Genomic DNA, 6,727 nt, shown 5'->3' with positions numbered 1-6,727 from the left:
GGTATTGGGACTGGTCCTCCTGGGAGCAGATGCGGCGGAGACGAAGGAATTGGGAATATGGGATGGCGTTTTTACAGGGGGCAGGGTGGGAGGAGGTGTAGTCTAGGTAGCTGTGGGAGTCGGTTGGTTTATAGTAAATGTCCGTGTTGATTCGGTCGCCCGAGAATGAAATGAAGAGGTCTAGGAAGGGGAGGGAGGAGTCTGAGACGGTCCAGGTAAACGTCGATTCTTCTGCTCCTTGGATGCTGCCTGACCTGCTGCATTTTTCCAGAAACACATTTTCAGCTCTGGTCTCCAGCATCTGCAGTCCTCACTTTCTCCTAGTCGTGAGATCAATCAAATTACATCCGGAACACAATGTCTGGCACTTGCCTTTAAAATAAGAAAAAGTTAGGATCTATTCCATCTCCTTGACATGTTTTGAGTGGGTTTGATCTGGTCCATGATACTAGCAACAGCCCTTGCCAAGATCTTTCAGTCACCATATCTACTCAATAACTTGGAAAATTAGGCATGCACTGTTCACAAAACGTGGGACAAATTCAATCCAGCTGATTAATAAGCCAATAGTCTCATGTTAATTATCAGTCAAATAATGGAGGATGTCCTCAACAGTGCTATTACATGACACTTAAATGGAAATAGCCTCAACAATACATACTGTTGGTTCGATCAGAACTACTCAGCTCCAGATCTCATTACGACCGTGGTGCAAACATGGACAGAGGAACTGAATCCAAGAAATGGGATACAAGTGACTGACCTTGAGATCAAGGTAGCACTTGAACCAAGGTTGGCATCAGAATGCAACATCAATGTTGAAGTTAATGGAAATTAGGGTAAAATTCTCCATTTGTTGGAGTCTTGCTTAGCACAAAAGAATATGTTATCATTGGTAGAGAGCAATAATCTCAGCGCCAGGAGATCACTGCAAGGATTGCTAAGGGTAGTGTCCTACGCTCAATCTTTTTCATCACTGAAATTCTCTCCTCCATCAGATCAGAAGTAGTGATGTCTGCTGGTGATGGCACAATGTTCAGATCCAATGCAACATCTCTGATAATGAAGAACTCTGTGTCTGGAAAACATTTAGACTTGGGATAATCAGTGACAACTACTATTCATGCCACACAAATGTCAAATGTTGACCATATCCAACCAGAGGATTTCCTTGCACTTCCTCTTGGCATTCAAAGCAGTATAATTACACAATCACTTCCATCATCAGTTTGGAGGTAACTGTTGACCAGAAATAGAACTGGCCCATCCATATGTATTTATGTTGACATTTACATAAACTGTGATTACAACAACAGGTCAGATTCATTGAATTCTATAGCAATTAGTTTGCCATTTAAAAGGCCTAAGTCAAAAGTATAATGGAACAGTCCCCAATTGTCTGGATGGGTGGTGCTCCAATAACACCCAAGAACTTCAAAACAATTCAGAACAAAGCAATCCCTAACTGTTGCCTTATTTCGTCAAAATGATACTCTCATTATTCAAACAAATTCACAAGGTTCAGAACTGCTCTTGCCTGTTCCAATCTGTCCACCTCCAGCTTCGAACATTGAACAAGATCATGCACAAGTGGAGGTACCTAATGATTAAATAACCAGCTGCCTCCAGGAACTGGACAAGCGTGAATCCCATTCCCGCCTTGAGAGAATTATAAGTGCCGTGTCTGGGGGCAGGTTTTATGATTTCCTGTCACCTCTTCTATTTTCACCACAACAGAGAGCGTCTTCTTGGCAAAAGTTTGGGTGTTAACATAGAACATAGAATGTTACAGCGCAGTAATCCCCTTGGCCTTCGATGTTGCACCGACCTGTGAAATTAACCTGATGCTAATCCAACATACAGCCTTCCATCATTATCCATATGTACATCCAACGCCCATTTAAATGCTCTTAACGTCAGTGAGTCCACTACTATTGCAGGCAGGCCATTCCATGCCCCTCTGAGTAAAGAAACTATCCCTGATATCTGTCTTAAATCTATCACCCCCTCAATTTAAAGCTACGTCCTCTCATGTTAGCCTTAACATCCAAGGAAAAAGGCTCTCACTGCCTACCCCATCTAACCCTCTGATTATCTTTTTCCATATGAGTCCAATGTCTTTTTGCAAATTTCTAGATCTATTTACATTATTTTCTCTGCCATTCACCTCAAAATAGCTAGCAAACTTAAAATATCAGGCTCTCACTTCATCCAAATTGTTTCTGAATATAGTAGAAAACGGAGGCTCCATTGCAGATCCATGGTGAATCCCACCATCTCCATTGTGTTAAATAGAGTAAACATCTATTATCCCTTCTTTAAAAATTTCTATCCAAACCAAAAGGTAACCACTAATCCTATGCAGTCTCATTTTAACAATCTTTTACGTGAAACTTTATTGATTCTTTAAAGCACATAGCTAGTAAATGAATTTCATTGACTATTCCTTCTTAATGCCTCCACAGTAGAAAGAATGACCATAGTGGTTAGGTCCTGTAATGTTGCTGCTAGTATCTGCACTTCAGGCTTACAGCGGCTGCATAACCTTGCACATTTTCTAGCACACTTATTGTTATTTGAGATGTGGCAGGAAGGGTAGGAAAATTGAATAGGATGTATCTTGAGTTGCCCATCTGATGTAACCCACTCCCTCTCCCTGTCAAAATCAACAATTATCCATATTCCATTTCAAGAATCTACTTCCAGCTTTAGGTATTATTTTCAGCCTGAGAGTTGTCAGACCTTAGGTTGCACACTTCCCTTCATGTCTCTCTCATTGAGTATCTGACACAGCCCTTTGTGATTGAGACACACCCATATATAAATCAGATCCTCCAGCCAGTATGCGACTTCATTTCTAGTTCAAAAACAGTCACCTTTTCCATAATATGGCCAAAAGCATTCTTCAAATTCTATGATACTACATAGATAACCCAAAATCTGGATATTCTATAGTACTCAATAATATTAGAAAATGATTAACATAAGAGAAAAACTGAGGATTCCTTCATTTAAGTCATTGCTGAAAAATAAAACAAACGTAAATGTTCTTATTTTTAAACATCGTGCCAAAAGTACTTGTTATAGCTCCCACTGCAGTTCAAGCAGTTACTCAAATGTTGCACATTCTTCTGGTTACCCACTGAGCTAGAACTACTCAGCAAGTGGCCTCCACTGACTAACAGGTACATATCTCAGCACTGTCAAACAACTGAGAGACAAAATGCTTGAACAATCATTAGATTGTACCGCATGTGCAGACTAACACTTTTAAAATAAAGAGAATATTTATGCTGATTGCATTATCACTGCATGTAAGACGTTATCATGCTGTTGTCCAACTAATTCATTCTTGTGGACTGAAGAAGTCAGTGAAAAGCGGAACTTTCAGCAATTTATAACAGCGACACTGATATTGAATGCAGCAATTAATTTGTCTGGTAAATTACCATGTTTTGCTAGATGCATCTGAATTATAATATTTATTTTCCCTTTATTCTTTATCTACTTTGTATTGTTCAGATTGTCAGACATTATCAGACTGTTTTGATTAAGCTCAGAACACAGTTATTTATATAGAAAGAATGATGGAGAAGCACATACAGACAGCTTCTCTGCAATAATCCACGACTTTTGAAATAATGAATGCTGAACCTTAAAAAGTGCATTCTAATAACTGGTCCAGGATGTCATCTGAAAAAAAAACAATGTTGGGAAATGTGGGCTCAATGCCTAGGTGCCCAGTGAATAAGGGTGTGTGAGTGTCATTAACTTGCTGTAAATTATTGACTTACCAACCTTGGTCAGGTATTTAATTTCTTGCATCAGTTGCCTGCAAACCTGGGAATGCTGTGAAGTTTAGAATCCAGTATCACTTTGCCACTTCCTCCAAGTAGGCCAGTTTCATGCCATAGATATTGAGCAGTCAGTATCTCCTGCTCTCAATGTGCTCAAATAGCATTCAGATTAAATTGCAGCATCTCTGCTGAAACAGCATGCTCTCCTGTTGTGATTTCTTGTATATGCCAGCTGCTCCAAAAGTAGATGTTCTTGATACGTAGCTGTGATTATTTCTTGAATTTGCTTTTCTCTGACTCTGTGTTCTTGTAAATTATACCTGTGGAGAATGGCAGCTGGTTAAATAGAGATTGTAACATTTGAGGCACTTAATGTTCCAAGGGTTGATACGTTCCATTTTGACTAGGGGAAGGATCCTGTTGGGATCTTTTCATAGGTTGCACAGATCAGTTCCAGGGTCAGTGAACAGATCAGGAACCTAACTGCCACATCTTTGCACTGTGGGAGGAAACAGAGCACCCGAAGGAAACCATCACAGACACAGGGAACACACAGACAGTTGCCCAAGGCTGGAATCAAGCCCAAGCCCTTGGTGCTAAGAGCCAGCGATGCTAACTACTGAATTACGTGCCACCCTAGTACTCCTGCAAGACTCAAAGATGATGGGGTTATGGTCTGAAAAGACAGAGCTGCACAAGGCAATCTCGAAGCCACCTGTGTCCTGGGGTACCAACATATGGACATGTTTCTTTTAATATTCTAGGTCAGTTGGCTGGGAAGTGATTGTGTTCTTTATGCACTGTCTCTCATTGACTGAAAAGGATTTCATTTTGCTCATATGTTTGAAATAAAGGCCATGTTCTTACTTTTCTGAAGCAGGAAGCAGGTGATAGACTTTAGTTTTGCCATAACTGTGCACCACTGTAACTGCTACTTGGCCAGCCATATTGTGAACAGATGTTCATGGAGGATAGCAGCAGTATGGGCTTGTGCCTGGAAGACTGAGCCTGGAGAAGACTCCCTGGTTACACTCTACCTGAGTTCATCGTCACATTATTCCTTCGCTATACTTACATGTCCTGTAGAATGTTAGAATTCCTCAGTTGTATCAATACAAAAGCTGAGCACCCATGGCTGACCAAGGTTTCACTATAATAAGCTGCACAATGGACAACACTTCCCTGTTGAGCCCCGAAAGGTAGCAAAGAGTTCACATCTTAGCTGTATAGACCTGTATAATTCAGATGCATCAAACAAAACATGGTAATTTACCAACCAAACGTTGAGAATGCCTCCTCTGGCCTTGGAAACACCTGAGCTTCCATTCCTTCATCCTGTGAATTCCAACCAGATTTCTGCCTCAATTCCATTAATTGACCAAGTTGGCCCTGCTTTCGGGCTCCCTCTCCCTTTGAAGCCAATGAACAATGAACAAACTGCACAATTCCTGACTGTTATTTCTGGAGCTTTGTCTGCACTTCCCCAGATGCCCAGTTGGTTCACAAGGTGATGAGAAAAAGCTCCAGGGATACCCATTGTTGATGCCATAAGACAATCAAAGGAGCCCTGATCCATGTAATGGAGGAAGATGCTCTACTGCCTTCACTTCAGACAGCCATGGCAGTGCCTAACAGGGAAGTGAGACTGCTGAGAATGTTGGAAAGCAAACACGATTCTATACTGACATAGGTGAAGTCTGCATATATTGATTAAATAGCCTTGCTGCTGATGTTCCCTCAAAACATTTTCTTTTTCCTCTGCATCCCTCAATATTTCAATGCATTCTCAACATCCAGGGCTGAGGTGGAGTGAGCCTGTAGACTGGCACACCTGGATGATTGAAAGGACTTTAACAGGCAGTCTCTGGGGGCTCTGGACCAACAAAGTCCCTGGGCTGTTGAGACAGATGGCGTGCACCCTCTTCAAATTGAGCTGCTACAGGTATTGAGCTCACAGGTAGAGAGGTGAAAGCCCATGGCACTAATATCCCTTTTCAGCTGCTTCATGCCATTCTTTAACAATAAAGTGGCAAATCCAAGCAATATATTTCTCATTACTGTTGTCTTGTTTTAAACATATTTGTACATAATTTGCTGCCTTTTTACATTTTGCTGAAGTGACCACAGCTGACTCATTGGAGGAAATGTGACTCTGATAAGAAATATGCAACATTCTGGCTGATTAAGCATTTTTTATCCACCGTTTTTGACCACAATATCCAACAGGAGCGAGTATGTGACGCAGCAAGTATGTCAGTATACATTATTGATAAGGGCAGAATAACCTTTTGTAAAAGACAAACAAAATGTATAAATTTAGCCAAAATTTCTGTTCTGTCCAGGAATATTTAACATTCATTCCCTTGTTGTCTTTGAAGATAATAGAAAGATTTCAATAAACTGTTTTTCTTTTTTAGAGATTAGACACTCTATGCCAATAGCTTGAATGATTATATTGCCATTCTGTTTTACTTTACCCGTCTAAACTAGCACAGAGAATTTTCAATTGTTTATTTCTTCCAAATATTCATTATCTGGTTACAACAAATAAGTGCTGCTTCTCAGAATTTGGGAAATAACTATGAATGCCCAAAATGAGAAATTCCTCAAGTTAAAAGATGACATTTATACAAAACTGACTTCTTCTAGATATTACACTGACGGTCATTCCAATACTCTGTACTTGAATCAATTTGTTATAGAGAGATAGAGTCATAGAGATGTACAGCATGGAAACAGACCCTTCGGTCCAACCCATCCATGCCAACCAGATATCCCAACCCAATCTAGTCCCACCTGCCAGCACCCAGCCCATATCCCTCCAAACCCTTCCTATTCATATACCTATCCAAATGCCTCTTAAATGTTGCAATTGTACCAGCCTCCACCACATCCTCTGGCAGCTCATTCCATACACGTACCACCCTCTG

The 6,727-nt window shown here is 40.7% G+C and overlaps 1 long non-coding RNA gene across 1 annotated transcript in view; it reads right to left on the bottom strand.

The window, feature by feature from the left end:
• LOC122556051 overlaps nucleotides 1-4,217 on the bottom strand; it is a 14,683-nt gene extending 10,466 nt beyond the window's left edge. The window contains exon 1 of the long non-coding RNA XR_006313449.1: nucleotides 3,799-4,217. This is a non-coding gene — a long non-coding RNA (uncharacterized LOC122556051). The remainder of the gene's footprint in view (nucleotides 1-3,798) is intronic.
• Nucleotides 4,218-6,727: the final 2,510 nt, after the last annotated feature.

Source organism: Chiloscyllium plagiosum, chromosome 13 (genome assembly GCF_004010195.1).
Source record: "Chiloscyllium plagiosum isolate BGI_BamShark_2017 chromosome 13, ASM401019v2, whole genome shotgun sequence".
In the NCBI taxonomy this organism is placed as follows: domain Eukaryota; kingdom Metazoa; phylum Chordata; class Chondrichthyes; order Orectolobiformes; family Hemiscylliidae; genus Chiloscyllium; species Chiloscyllium plagiosum.
Note: the sequence above shows the minus strand (reverse complement) of the source record. Positions and strands in the feature narration are given on the sequence as shown.